Consider the following 15481-nt stretch of genomic DNA (forward strand, 5'->3'; position numbering starts at 1 on the left):
TAGACTTACTGGTGACTGGTGTTTGCTAGACTTACTGGTGACTGGTGTTTGCTAGGCTGACTGCTGTTTGCTAGGCTGACTGCTGTTTGCTAGACTGACTGCTGTTTGCTAGACTGACTGCTGTTTGCTAGACTGACTGCTGTTTGCTAGACTGACTGCTGTTTGCTAGACTGACTTCTGTTTGCTAGGCTGACTGCTGTTTGCTAGACTGACTGCTGTTTGTTAGACTGACTGCTGTTTGCTAGACTGACTGGTGACTGCTGTTTGCTAGACTGACTGGTGACTGGTGTTTGCTAGACTGACTGGTGTTTGCTAGACTGACTGGTGACTGGTGTTTGCTAGACTGACTGGTGACTGGTGTTTGCTAGACTGACTGGTGACTGCTGTTTGCTAGACTGACTGGTGACTGCTGTTTGCTAGACTGACTGGTGACTGCTGTTTGCTAGACTGACTGGTGACTGCTGTTTGCTAGACTGACTGGTGACTGGTGTTTGCTAGACTGACTGGTGACTGCTGTTTGCTAGACTGACTGCTGTTTGCTAGGCTGACTGCTGTTTGCTAGGCTGACTGCTGTTTGCTAGGCTGACTGCTGTTTGCTAGGCTGACTGCTGTTTGCTAGACTGACTGCTGTTTGCTAGACTGACTGCTGTTTGCTAGACTGACTGGTGACTGCTGTTTGCTAGACTGACTGGTGTTTGCTAGACTGACTGGTGACTGGTGTTTGCTAGACTGACTGGTGTTTGCTAGACTGACTGGTGACTGGTGTTTGCTAGACTGACTGGTGTTTGCTAGACTGACTGGTGACTGGTGTTTGCTCGACTGACCTGACTGGTGTTTGCTCGACTGACCTGACTGGTGTTTGCTCGACTGACCTGACTGGTGTTTGCTCGACTGACCTGACTGGTGTTTGCTCGACTGACCTGACTGGTGTTTGCTCGACTGACCTGACTGGTGTTTGCTCGACTGACCTGACTGGTGTTTGCTAGACTGACCTGACTGGTGTTTGCTAGACTGACCTGACTGGTGTTTGCTAGACTGACCTGACTGGTGTTTGCTAGACTGAAATTATCGATAAGAATATAGCATATGAAGCATATTTATGTATCAACTAATTCTGTATTTTTGCATGTCATCATTTCATCATTTATCTCTAAGCCAGCCCCCTTAAGGGGTGTATTACTCATTTTGAAATGTAGAAAAATGTGATACTAAGCAATATGTCTTCAGAGGCCTGAGTTCTTTCTTTGAATTCTTGTCTCCCAATTGTGCCTTGGTACAGATAAACTCACCTGTTACTTTGAACCCTTGACTCATTGATTTTATTTCCACGCTTTCACAGATGGCGCATCCTTGAATAGTTACCCAACACCTCGGGAGCAGGAAACCCAGACGGAGCAGCTGCCTACATTACTCAAACGTGCACACTTGGAATAAGGTCTGGCTTTATCCTTTTTAACAAAAAATGCCGTTAGATTAAATGTTTGAATAATCTGTAGACAGTTTTTTCTTTATGGGCAACCTACCTGAGTGACGGGACACCCTGTATCACGTGAGTTTATCACTATTAGATAGAATGGCCTAAAAAGGTCAAGTTGTGCGCCTTGCACTACACCAATGGAGATATGGGGAACCAATAAATTGTGAATGTGTGGTGACGGAACAAAAACTGCAATAAGAGTGCGGAGGTGGTGCTGGCAGGGATGGGGTTAATGATAAGCAAAGAAAAGAAAGAAAGCTCCCTAATAGCCGCACAAGAGAACACCTATACCTATGTTAAAAATTACTATTTATTAATAAATGATTCAAATATATTTATATTTATTGCAGCAAAAAGCTAACGTGAACCAAAGTGATTAAAATAAATTAAAAAACGGAGGAGGTAACTGTATGCCTAATTCAAACTAACAGTGTATGCTAGGAATAACTATTTTAGAATGTCCCACTGCTATATAATTATACTAACAGTGGTAGTTATACCAATACAGTTCTATATGGTTTGAGGACTACACCTAAATGGAGAGTATAGCTTAATGTAGTGTGTGTGCTCAGAATAATATATTTGTTGAGCCAGCTAATGCTAGTATACGGATATATACACACACATATGTACCAGACCAACGGGTTCAAAGGTAAATGAACCTAGAGGTCTGTTATGTTTAGCAGAACAGCTATTTCAAGATCACAAAGTATGTGTCTTGTACTCAGAACCATGACAAATAGGAAAGTAGTCAGAGTGTTGTGCTTCCTTTAGAAGGCTCCGAAACACTCTAACTGAGAGAAGGCAACAGTCCTCTCCGATATAGCCAGCGCACTAGGTGGTGACGCTTAGCCTGCCCAACATATGTTTCACCGTTGTGGCTTCATCGGGGGCAATTACAGAGTGATTCTCTCAGATCTTTATACACTTAATTCTTACCCCATTGGTTAATTAATGTCAGACTGTGATAGGGCTTCTGTATACAAATCCCTCCCACACTTCAAATTGGGTTACATAATGGTAGGGGTCCCTAATTGGCTATGTCTCATCACATGGTTAATGATACATCCCATTGGTGGGTGGTGGTCATGTGATCTTGGCCCCAGATTATCCTGCCCCTTTGTTTGATTATGGGGGAGGAGAGGAGGGGAGGTGCAAAAAGTCCTATATGTTTTATGGCCGGGAGTAGCATCGCATCATCAGAATGCGACCTCCCTCATTGGCAGCAAACAGCATAATGCCAGTAACCTCAGTACAGAGCCAGCCGCGCATCCGATTGGTTATTCACAGTCACATGACTGTTCGGCATCTTAGCCCTGCCTTGTGGTTTGGTTTGCAAGGGATGGTTGTCATAGCTCCCAAGAATGCCATGCGCTGATTGGCCAGAAGTTGCGTCGTGTCATCAAGGCGCGACATACCTATTGATAGTATGGGTGAGATCACTGCAAGCAATATTCCCAGAGTAGCTGAAGAAAAAATGTTTTAAACACTCGCAAATGGCTACCATATAGCATGCTGATAATAAAAACATTATTCATTGTGATTGTTTGCTATTGCTGGATGCTTATGGTGTCACATCAGAGTCTTCTTAGTCCTAACAAGGTAAGTCTAATTAAAGGACATATTAGTGATTGCTTGATGTTTGTATTTGCCTGTGTTTGTGAATAAATATTCTTGATCAGCTGTGTGCTTGTTATTGACCATTAGTGATTGCTTGATGTTTATATTTGCCTGTGTTTGTAAATAAACATTCTTAATCAGGGAAGGGGAGGTGCAGGTAATCCCATATGTTTTATGGCTGGGAAGTAGCGTCGCGTCATCAGAATGCGATCTCCCTCATTGGCAGCAAACAGCATAATGTCAGTAACCTTAGTACAGAGCCAGCCGCGCATCCAATTGGTTATTCACAGTCACTTGACTGGTTGTCATCTTAGCCCTGCCTTTTGGTTTGGTTTGCAAGGGATGGTTGTCATAGCTCCCAAGAATGCCATGCGCTGAGTGGCCTGAAGTTGCGTCGTGTCATCAGTGCGCGACATACCTATTGATAGTATGGGGGAGATCACTGCGAGCAATATTCTCAATGTAGATGAAGAAAAAATGTTTTAAACACTCGTAAATGGCTACTATATAGCATGCTGACAATAAAAACATTATTCATTGTGATTGCTTGCTATTGCTGGATGCTTCTGGTATCACATCAGAGTCTTCTTGGTCCTGACTAGGTAAGTCTAATTAAAGGACATATTAGTGATTGCTTGATGTTTGTATTTGCCTGTGTTTGTGAATAAACATTCTTAATCAGCTGTGTGCTTCTTATTGACCATTTCTAGAGTCTGACATTAAATTTCAAAGGTAACTATATTATTCATCAAAATTGATCATTATATTGTCATGAAGTGTAGGAGTGAATACCCCAGACGGAGAATTACAATTTGTTCAGAGGAACAGGGTTGGAGGGTGATGAACCTATTTAAATGGTGCACCTATTTAAAATGAGTATCACATGCAGCAAAAAGTTTATCAGAAAGATTGTTTGCAGGAAGGGGGTATTTTTACAGGAAGGGGGTGAAGAGGAACCCCTCGTTCAGACCTAATGGTGATAGGGTGGATAATTGATATATCCAACGGGACTCTTGCTGTAAAAGAATTTTGTCCCAGTCTCCCCCTCTTGTATTGGCTTTGAGGCAAAAAATGCCTTGAAAGTGTAGGGAATTGATGTCTCCCCCATGATGTCCCCTAACATGGCATGACACAGGTGTGTCTAACTCATTTCTGATAGAGCCAATATGTTCCAATATGCGTCTGCGGAACTGGCGGCCCGTCTTCCCTACATACTGTATCCCGCATTTACACGTAATTAGGTATACTACTTGTATGGTTTTGCAATTTATGAAACTCTTCATCTGAAATGTTTTGTTGTTGTTGGTACTTTTAAAACATTTACTGGTGTGGATATAGGTACATGCTTTGCATGTTCCGCACTTGTAGGTGCCCTGTGTTTTTGGTGGAAGCCATGTTTGAAATTGGGATTTTGTTTGGAAATGGCTGTGGACCAACGTGTCTTTCAAGTTCTTTGATCTTTTGGGTACCATTGTTGGATATGGTTTTAGTACTTCACAAAGGTCTTTGTCCTCCAAAAGGATGTGCCAATATTTCTTATAAATGGACTTGATTTTACTCCACTGGGCACTAAAAGTGCCTATATATCTGATGGTTTTATCCATATCCAGTTTCTTTTTGGAGTAAAGTAGTTTTTCCCTATTAGTTTGTTCTGCGTATTTGTAAGCTTTTTTAACATTTGTTTTACTGTATCCTCTACTTAGGAACTTGTTTTTCATAATTTCCGCTTGTGAGTGGAAGTCCACTGGATTGGAACAGTTCCTCCTAATGCGGAGGAACTGGCCCGTCGGGATACCTTTAATGAGTGATGTCGGGTGGTGGCTATCAGCCCTTAAATAGCTATTTGTAGCCGTTTTTTTAGCATGTGATACCGTATTTATAGTGCCATCTTCATTGATGGAAATTTTTAAGTCCAGAAAAACCAGATTTTTGTCACTGACCTCGCACGTCAAACGTAGATTATGCTCATTTGAGTTAAGAGTTTCCACAAAGGTGTTCAGTAGTTTTTTGCTGCCCTTCCATAATATCAGTATATCATCTATGTAGCGAATCCACATAGTGATATTGTCCGTGAAATTGATCATATTCTCATTAAACACACTATTCTCCTCCCACCAACCCAGGTACAGGTTAGCATATGTAGGGGCACAAGTTGTCCCCATTGCAGTTCCCTGTACCTGGAGGTATAGTTTATTATTGAAAGTGAAGTGGTTGTGTGTTAGGACAAAGGATAGAAGGTCACATACGAACTCATTGTGTTTAAGATACTTAATGCCACGGGTGGATAGGAAGGAGGCTACCGCTTTTAAGCCTACTGGATGTTGAATACTTGTGTATAGTGACTCAACATCCATGCTGCACAAGATTGTGTTTGCATCAACTGTTATTCCTTCCAGGCGTTTTAAAACGTCACGAGTATCTTGTACGTATGAGGGCAAAGATCTAACAAATGCTCTTAGAACTTTGTCTACATAGACACTTGGGCCCTCAGTGAGGTTCCCAATGCCCGATACAATTGGGCGGCCTGGTGGATGTATGGGATCTTTGTGCACCTTTGGCAGACTATAAAAAGTTGCTGTTTTTATCAATATTATACTGATCAGGTATTGTTATTGTTGTTTTTGTATTATTGCCATAAACTCAGGTTATACCGTGTGCCGCTAAACGGCAGGGCCAAGTAAGGGCCCGAAAGGTATAATAATTAATAAGGTGTTAAGTCTCCTAGAACTTGGGGAGAGAACTATTGTTAAGGAACAGCAGGTAACTATTTTTAAGGCCACTGGTCCTTAACTCTATATTCTACTTATATTATACCAAGGGTTGGGGCACCTTATTGGTACATGGTCAGCTAACGTTGATCGGTATAAGGTACATGGTCAGCTAACGTTGATCGGTGTAATACAGGAGAATTATGGGGAAACCTACGTTCTCAGCAGTTGCCGGCGAAGGGTACGTCCCTTGAAATTATGTGTGGACTTTATGGCAATAAAATGTTTTAAAAATGGATATTTAGTGACGCAGAATATATGAAATAAGAAGGAAAGTAAAACATATCAGGCTCTGTTTTAAAAATAACTGCAGCATTATTGGACCCCCCTTTTTTTCTAATCCCATTTTCCTCATCTCCCGTTCCTCAACCCCCCTTTTCCTCTTCCCCCTTTTCTTACCCCTTTTCACTGAAAAGGAGTTGCATGTCTGTGAGGCACAGGAGTTGCATGTCTGTGAGGCACAGGAGTTGCATGTCTGTGAGGCACAGGAGTTGCATGTCTGTGAGGCACAGGAGTTGCATGTCTGTGAGGCACAGGAGTTGCATGTCTGTGAGACACAGGAGTTGCATGTCTGTGAGGCACAGGAGTTGCATGTCTGTGAGGCACAGGAGTTGCATGTCTGTGAGGCACAGGAGTTGCATGTCTGTGAGGCACAGGAGTTGCATGTCTGTGAGGCACAGGAGTTGCATGTCTGTGAGGCACAGGAGTTGCATGTCTGTGAGACATGGAAGTTAATTATTAACCTAGGAAGAAATGGCTTGAATTTAAGAATGTTAAAGTAGTTTTTTAGGAATTAATGTATTAATACTGCATGGAAAAAGAAGGGGACATCCTCTTGAAATGTTTTTTTGTTGGCGTTTTTGTCTTAGAAAGCTCATAGAAACTAGTTTGATGGCATAATAATATACATGTCATGGAGTGAAGTGTTTGTGTGTCACTCTGATAGTTAATGTATGTATGTATGAATGTCTTTATTCATTTAGCGCCATTAGTGTACATAGCGCTTCACATTGTCACTTGTTGTACTAATCATAAAAATAACAAATAATCTCTTGTAAAAGGGTCATTTAAGTTTATACCCTTTTGTCAAAGTGTATTAAGCCTGCTGCCATTTACAAGGCATGACAGTAGCATTTAAAATAAACCTAGGAAGTATTGTATGTTAAAGTCTGTTAGTGTAATATTTTAAAAGAGAATGAAAATTTGGCAATTGTAAAAAGAAGTCATTTCACCCTGACTCAAATATGAATTTGTATTTTTTACTGAAGCACATTTTTTGTTCCTGGGCGTAGGAGATACTGTGTTACAATATTTAAATGAAGTTTTAAATTTAAATTTTATGTGCTGATTTAGAGGAGTCAGGACTAAAAGCAAGGTATATCTAGAATGCAAAGTTTAAAAATAAGTAAATGTTTATTTTTTTATTTAAACAAAAAAAGAAAGAGTCTGATTTTATGGAGTAAGGAAGCTTTATTAAGTTTTACTCTGGCCCACAAGATTAAGATCATGTTGGAGTTTTGTAGAAAGGAGAATGAATGTTGATGGAAGATAAACTCAGAGAACGTGTGTATATGTGTGTGTGGGTGTGTGTAAGAAAGATAAGAAATTAATAGTAAATAAAACAATAAGATTGATGTTTTATAGGAAGGATTGCAGAGATGGTTTTTGTTTGTAGTTATCAAGGTTTCTCTGTTCAAACTTATATTAGGAAACTAACGGTTTGTTTTCTTAAATACACTGCTCGTTTGATTTTTGAACAGCGGTCATTTAAAAGAGAGAAGGTTAAAAGCAGCCAAGCGGGCTGGCCCCCCTCCTCCAGCTTAAGGAATGTACAAAGACCACGTTACAGGCATGAAAAGTTAACTAGAAGCTGAGAGAAAAAAAAATGTTTAAAAGCAGCTTATCGTATGGGGAAAGAGAATGATACTGTAATGTATTTATTTTTGGACTAAGTTTGCAGTGTCAAACAGGTCTGTTTTGGGTTTTTATCTTATTTTTTTGTAAAGTTCATTTTGCTCTGTATCAGAGAAATGTGAAATTATGCTTATTTATTGTGCTTTCTGTTTTTTGTATCTATTTTAGGATAAATACCTCATAGTTTATGAAATGCTTTAGATGGCATAGCCCCCATTATGTAGGAATTATTACAAGAAGGGGTTATAATCCCTACATGCAGTATCCAAATTACCTCTACGCAGAAACCAGTAAACACATTTAAATTCTATTTGTTCTATGTTTTTAATTCTATTTGTTATAATTGTTTTATTTACAATACAATAATATTTAATATGTATTTCCGTATTTGAATAGTGTCAAAAGTATACTCAGTACTTCACAAAGCGTACAATATAAACGAGTAAGCATAAAATCAGATATGAAATAATTTTTCCTATAAAGTTAACTGCATATGTGATGTATTTTTATAACTTTTAACCATTACCTCTCCTTTCCCTCCAAAAGGTGTCTTAATTTGAACCCTGATCTATAGCCTCTCATTTTAAAGAATGCAACTGTAGGCAATCTAGATTTTATTTTTTAAAGCATAGAAAACCTCTCAAAAAGAGAAAAAGCGCCGCTCAGCCTTCACCTTTCCTTTTTTGTGCTGAGCGGCGCTTTTTCTCTTTTTGAGAGGTTTTCTATGTTGTTACATTGTGCGTCTGCACGCCGAGTCATTGCTGGTTTGTTCCTGGTTGCCGGGTCTGCCGTGACGTCATCTAGAAGCACCATCCATGCCGCCGGTCAGGTGACCACCCTCCGCATCGGCGGGTAGCGGGTTGGCGGTGAAGAACCAAGATCTTGAGACGGAGGGATCCCAGCTTCATCCAGGAGGAGCAGGAGCATACATCATATTGCCAAGACCGGACAGGCTTGACATCAACAGCCACGAGAATAATACGTGAGTTTCCCGTGTTCCAGCCTTATAGTGCTCATGGTGAGCCGGTTGGGGGGAAGGACAAAACATACATATTACACTGCCAGATGGTTGTTTATAGCCTGGGTCTCAAAGATTCATTTTATTATTGCTCACCAGCAGGACTATGCTTTATTCTGAGCGCCTGGAGGGTTAGTCAGTTGATTTACCCATTTGTATATTTTTTAAAGCAGTAGCTATTGTCAAATTCATGATATATATTTAAATCTCAAGCTACTGATGTTTTAAATACCATCATCCTTTATGTCATATACTGTTCACATGTCATAGGATTTGCATATGAACAAAAGAGAGGATAATTTATATGATTTTCCATAACACACCTGTCTATATGCGGACTCTGCCTATTTTGTTCATTGCAACATTACCTTATGTGTGTTGTTTTGTTATTTATCTTTGAACATTTCTTGCCGAAATGACTCCATTCATATTGTGTTGTGTTTTGGTGCTGTCTACTCATTGCTACACATAGCAACATGTTATTTCATGAATATTCATGTAGAGAGGGATATACCCCATCTCTTTACATTTTCCAGCATAACTATTGGATAGCTTTATTTTGAGTCTGTTTGGGAACTAAGTATTAATGTGATAAGCTGCTACTCTGCAGTGTTATGTGGTGAAGCTAATTAGCATTGTTAGTATATTATGGTCACTGGCCCCTCATGTTCTGATAGGGCTTTACACTCGTGTTCATATTAGCATTTTTGTTTACCGTATACTGTTCGTTTCGTTCACATGGGGACTCTTTTATTTATGATTTATTAGTTGTCATTTTATGCATTTCGTAAGTTTTTAGCTTGTAAAAAAGTTGTATACGTTTTAGTTGTGTTATAGTTAAGTTTATGTGGATATTTCCCATTTTGTCTGTAATAAATTTGATATTAGTGGTATTAGTTATTTAACTGGTACTTTATGTATATTTTACAGTTTACAATGAGTGCAAGCTTTAGGGACTTTTAGCGACAACCTCTTGTCACTTATCAGTGTTCTCTTACGATACTTCCCTATGCGCCGTTGATTTCTTTCTTTTGTAATTGGTGAGCAAGGTATTTTTGTGTTTATTTTATACTAGCTGAGAGACCCGGCGTTGCCCGGGATATAATTTTGGGGGGGCGTACGACAGGGTTAGGCTTCCCCCCCCCCCCCCTTGACAGCTAGGTGGGTGACTGAGTTGACTGAGTGTGTGGGTGACTGGGTGGGTGTGTGACACTTTACTGAGTGGGTGGGTGACTTTGGGTCGGTTTGACTTTGGGTCGGTGGGTGGGTGACTTTGGGTCGGTGGGTGGGTGACTTTGGGTCGGTGGGTGTGTGACTTTGGGTCGGTGGGTGGGTGACTTTGGGTCGGTTTGACTTTGGGTCAGTGGGTGGGTGACTTTGGGTCGGTGGGTGACTTTGGGTCGGTGGTTGGGTGGGTGAGTTGGGTCGGTGGGTGGGTGAGTGGGAGACTGACTGGGTGGGTGAGTGGGAGACTGACTGGGTGGGTGAGTGGGAGACTGACTGGGTGGGTGAATGGGTGACTGGGTGACTGACTGGGTGGGTGGGTGGGTGACTGACTGGGTGAGTGGGTGACTGACTGGGTGGGTGAGTGGGTGACTGACTGGGTGGGTGAGTGGGTGACTGACTGGGTGGGTGAGTGGGTGACTGACTGGGTGGGTGAGTGGGTGACTGACTGGGTGGGTGAGTGGGTGACTGACTGGGTGGGTGAGTGGGTGACTGACTGGGTGGGTGAGTGGGTGACTGACTGGGTGGGTGAGTGGGTGACTGACTGACTGAATGGGTGGGTGACTGAGTGGGTGGGTGACTGACTGAGTGGGTGGGTGACTGACTGAGTGGGTGGGTGACTGACTGAGTGGGTGGGTGACTGAGTGAGTGGGTGAGTGGGTGACTGACTGACTGAATGGGTGGGTGACTGGGTGACTGACTGAATGGGTGACTGACTGAATGGGTGACTGGGTGACTGAATGGGTGGGTGACTGAGTGGGTGGGTGGGTGACTGAATGGGTGGGTGACTGAGTGGGTGGGTGGGTGGGTGACTGGGTGAAAGTGGGTGACTGGGTGAAAGTGACTGGGTGGGTGACTGGGTGGGTGTGTGGGTGGGTGACTGAGTGAGTGGGTGGGTGACTGAGTGAGTGGGTGGGTGACTGAGTGAGTGGGTGGGTGACTGAGTGAGTGGGTGGGTGACTGAGTGAGTGGGTGGGTGACTGAGTGGGTGGGTGACTAAGTGAGTTTTTGGGTGACTAAGTGAGTGGGTGGGTGGGTTACTGAGTGGGTGGGTTACTGAGTGGGTGGGTGACTGAGTGGGTGGGTGACTGAGTGAGTGACTGAGTGGGTGACTGAGTGAGTGGGTGGGTGGGTGACTGGGTGGGTGAAAGTGACTGGGTGGGTGTGTGGGTGACTGGGTGACAGTGCGTGGGTGGGAGACGGTGTGTGACTTACCTTGACCCCGTGGCATCTGGCTGGGGCAGGAGGTGAGTTCGGGAAGCTGGGGGGGGGGCAAGAGTGGCAGGAGTCCCGCGCCGCGCTTCCCCTCTCCGGTAGCGTCACACGTGATGGGGAGTCCCGCGCCGCGCTTCCCCTCTCCGGTAGCGGCGCACGTGAGGGGGAGTCCCGCGCCGCGCTTCCCCTCTCCGGTAGCGGCGCACCTGAGGGGGAGTCCCGCGCCGCGCTTCCCCTCTCCGGTAGCGGCGCACGTGAGGGGGAGTCCCGCGCCGCGCTTCCCCTCTCCGGTAGCGGCGCACGTGATGGGGAGTCCCGCGCCGCTTCCCCTCTCCGGTAGCGGCGCACGTGATGGGGAGTCCCGCGACGCTTCCCCTCTCCGGTAGCGGCGCACGTGATGGGGAGTCCCGCGCCGCTTCCCCTCTCCGGTAGCGGCGCACGTGAGGGAGAGAGCAGGAGGGCCGCGCCGTGAGGGGGGAGGAGCCTGGAGTTTGCTGCTGAGCAGCAGGGCCGCGCTTCCTCCGCGGCGCACGGTGAGGGTGATGGTGCGGCTGGGGATGTTGCGGAGCGTGGGGATTTGGGTGAGGTGGGGAGGGGGGAAGAGAGTGAGGGGCACCGGGAGAGGAGGGGGGGGGGGGTGTGGAAGGTGAGCTGCGGTCCAACTGACGGGGGAGAGTGTGTGTCCCTGTGTGTGTGTGTCCCTGTGTGTCCTTTGGGCCGTCACTCCGCCTCAGGCCAATGAGAGGTGTGCGGGGGCGGACCAAGGGACCAATGAGATTTCCCCTAGGGACACCGGACATCCAGCCAGCCAGGCTGGCATGCATGCAGGCAGGCAAACATACAGTGCTTTCACTAATATAGTATAAGATGCGGATGCCAAGATAGTGGTAAAAACAAAAAAAATTGTGCTGAAACTAAATTATAGTGGCTAAAAGCGCTCTCCTTGTGCTTTTATTAATGAAATGTTTAAGTCTCTCCAAACTCAGGTGCAGCTTATACAGTCTACCAAGGAGAATACAAAGCAGCATCATCATCGCAAGAAAAAAGTGCCGGCACCACCGTAAACAGCTAACAAAGACAAAGAATCATCAAGCCAGCGTTTTTTACCAACTGTTAGTGTATCTAGGCACAATAATCCTAGAACATTTAACCACCAAGGAATTAAGACTTCAGGCAAGGCCCGGTCTTAAACGAACAATTTGTTTTTTCTGAACTCAATATTATCAAGGCCTGGACTTTAACGAACAATTTGTTTTTTCTGAACTCAATATTATCAAGGCCCGGACTTTAACGAACAATTTGTTTTTTCAGGACTCAATATTATTTTTTTATGCTTTAGAGTGTGTTTTTAAGATGTATGCCTCGCTAGGCAAGATCAGCCTATGCCATCCAGATGACAAGGGATGATCAGTTTTGAAATATTTGTAATGTTTATTGTTTTATGGTCACATCATTTTGCAGACAATCACACAAACTTGCACAATGCTACACAGGTTAATGGGTCACAAGGGAATATATACAATGAATCCCTGCCATACTCTGGTGGCCCCCAATGACGTAAGAGAGAATTCCATTTAACCCGTTGAGTAGGGATACCTTACACTAATGCCGAATTTAAAATGATGAAACGTTAATTTGAATTTGTTTACAGGGAACTTTTCTAAACCGAATTCCACTGGTAAATGAGGTTCCTGTAGGTGGAAATTACACTGGGAACAACAAATCAATTTATGGGTCAGGTGTCTCCACCAACCAATGAAACTTGTATGAAAATATATTTACAGCCCTGAACTAAAAATTTACAGGGAGGATGTGGCCTTAATTTTTCAGGTTTAATTAAGATAGTAAAAAGTGCTTGCACAAATTCTAGTTTACCTAGGGGAGTGTATTGGATTTGTGGAACCGAGTTAAAGAGCAATGTTATATTATTTAGAGATCAAAGTGGTAAGATTGAGCATGAGGTAGAGAAGATCGCAGAGATACAGGAGAGATTAAGGAAAGGTGGGGATAAGAGGTGTGTTTTGTTAGGAATTACCATGTTGGTTGGTTTTCTAGAAGCGAAACTGATGAATGGATTTGTCTGTGTGTTTGCAGTTCTGATTGATTTGTATGTCTGTGCCATGTGCAGTAAATCCATACTGCAAAGGTGTGTAACACCCTCTACCCAGGCCATGCCACTGATCACAGACTACGGAAGATGCAATCTCAGAAGGAAAAGTCAGTCCTCCTCAATGGAATACAGATGAAGATGATGGCAGAAAGACCAACCTGGCTGATATGCTAAGCCAGCAGCTCTGTGAGTTTCCAGAACTATCAAAGCCATGCAAATTGGGGCCCTCCAGGTCAGTGCAACGCTTCTGAGTTTTATCTGAATTATCCTTAAAAGACTATGTTTTCAAGAATAAAAAGAGAGGACTGTGAAGATTGAGATAATGTGTGTGGCTATCATCACCTCCATTTTGGCCTAACCGTATGTTTGTATGCATGCCAATTTGTTTCATTCGTGAATGAACTATGAATGTTTGATTCTGCAGAGTATCGCTTCTGGATCTAACCCACCCTTGTATAATTCCTACAAGGCAGGCAAGAATTGAAATAGCATTCGTAAGCAATTTCTCCTGTCTTAAGATATTCCTGCTGACCATAGTGTAGTTGTTATCTACAGTACACATACAGGGCTGAACACAGTAACTCCCTTATGTCACAAGGTTAAGAGGCCCACATTATGGTAAATTATCGATAAGAATATAGCATATGAAGCATATTTATGTATCAACTAATTCTGTATTTTTGCATGTCATCATATCATCATTTATCTCTAAGCCAGCCCCCTTAAGGGGTGTATTACTCATTTTGAAATGTATAAAAATGTGATACTAAGCAATATGTCTTCAGAGGCCTGAGTTCTTTCTTTGAATTCTTGTCTCCCAATTGTGCCTTGGTACAGATAAACTCACCTGTTACTTTGAACCCTTGACTCATTGATTTTATTTCCACGCTTTCACACTAGACTGACTGGTGTTTGCTAGACTGACTGGTGTTTGCTAGACTGACTGGTGTTTGCTAGACTGACTGGTGTTTGCTAGACTGACTGGTGTTTGCTAGACTGACTGGTGTTTGCTAGACTGACTGGTGTTTGCTAGACTGACTGGTGTTTGCTAGACTGACTGGTGTTTGCTAGACTGACCGGTGTTTGCTAGACTGACCGGTGTTTGCTAGACTGACCGGTGTTTGCTAGACTGACCGGTGTTTGCTAGACTGACCGGTGTTTGCTAGACTGACCGGTGTTTGCTAGACTGACCGGTGTTTGCCCTTTGCCCCCCCGCCCCCCCGCCCCTCCCTGCCCTTTGCCCCCCCGCCCCTCCCTGCCCTTTGCCCCCCCGCCCCTCCCTGCCCTTTGCCCCCCCCTCCCTGCCCTTTGCCCCCCCCTCCCTGCCCTTTGCCCCCCCCTCCCTGCCCTTTGCCCACCCCTCCCTGCCCTTTGCCCCCCCCGCCCCTCCCTGCCCTTTGCCCCCCCCGCCCCTCCCTGCCCTTTGCCGCCCCTCCCTGCCCTTTGCCGCCCCTCCCTGCCCTTTGCCGCCCCCGCCCCTCCCTGCCCTTTGCCCTCCCGCCCCTCCCTGCCCTTTGTCCCTCCCTGCCCTTTGTCCCTCCCTGCCCTTTGCCCTGCCCCTCCCTGCCCTTTGCCCCGCCCCTCCCTGCCCTTTGCCCCGCCCCTCCCTGCCCTTTGCCCCGCCCCTCCCTGCCCTTTGCCCCGCCCCTCCCTGCCCTTTGCCCCGCCCCTCCCTGCCCTTTGCCTCGCCCCTCACTGCCCTTTTTCCTCGCCCCTCACTGCCCTTTTTCCTCGCCCCTCCCTGCCCTTTCTCCCGCCCCTCCCTGCCCTTTCTCCCGCCCCTCCCTGCCCTTTCTCCCGCCCCTCCCTGCCCTTTCTCCCGCCCCTCCCTGCCCTTTGCCCCCGCCCCTCCCTGTCCTTTGCCCCCCTGCCCTTTGCCCCCCCTCCCTGCCCTTTGCCCCTCCGCCCCTCCCTGCCCTTTGCCCCCCCCCTCCCCTCCCTTTGCTCAGCGCTAGCGGGGACTCAGCCTTAGTTTGCTTGTCCCCTAACCCCAGTCCTGTTTATAGTGTCACTGTATCCCAGTGGAAACAGGGAATATAAAGCAGTTACAGGTTTGCACACAAACCCTCCGTGTATTTGGTATCGCACATCGATATCCTCTGAGGATCATACATCAGCGGCAAACAGAAAGAAGT

At 44.9% G+C, this 15481-nt stretch overlaps 1 long non-coding RNA gene across 1 annotated transcript in view; it reads left to right on the plus strand.

The window, feature by feature from the left end:
• Window positions 1–14206, plus strand: part of LOC142484849 (uncharacterized) — a 36583-nt gene extending 22377 nt beyond the window's left edge. Inside the window, exons 2-3 of the long non-coding RNA XR_012798295.1 lie at window positions 1340–8761; window positions 12208–14206. This is a non-coding gene — a long non-coding RNA (uncharacterized LOC142484849). The remainder of the gene's footprint in view (window positions 1–1339; window positions 8762–12207) is intronic.
• The last annotated feature ends 1275 nt before the right edge of the window (window positions 14207–15481 follow it).

This window comes from Ascaphus truei, unplaced genomic scaffold, assembly GCF_040206685.1.
Source record: "Ascaphus truei isolate aAscTru1 unplaced genomic scaffold, aAscTru1.hap1 HAP1_SCAFFOLD_439, whole genome shotgun sequence".
NCBI classification, from domain to species: domain Eukaryota; kingdom Metazoa; phylum Chordata; class Amphibia; order Anura; family Ascaphidae; genus Ascaphus; species Ascaphus truei.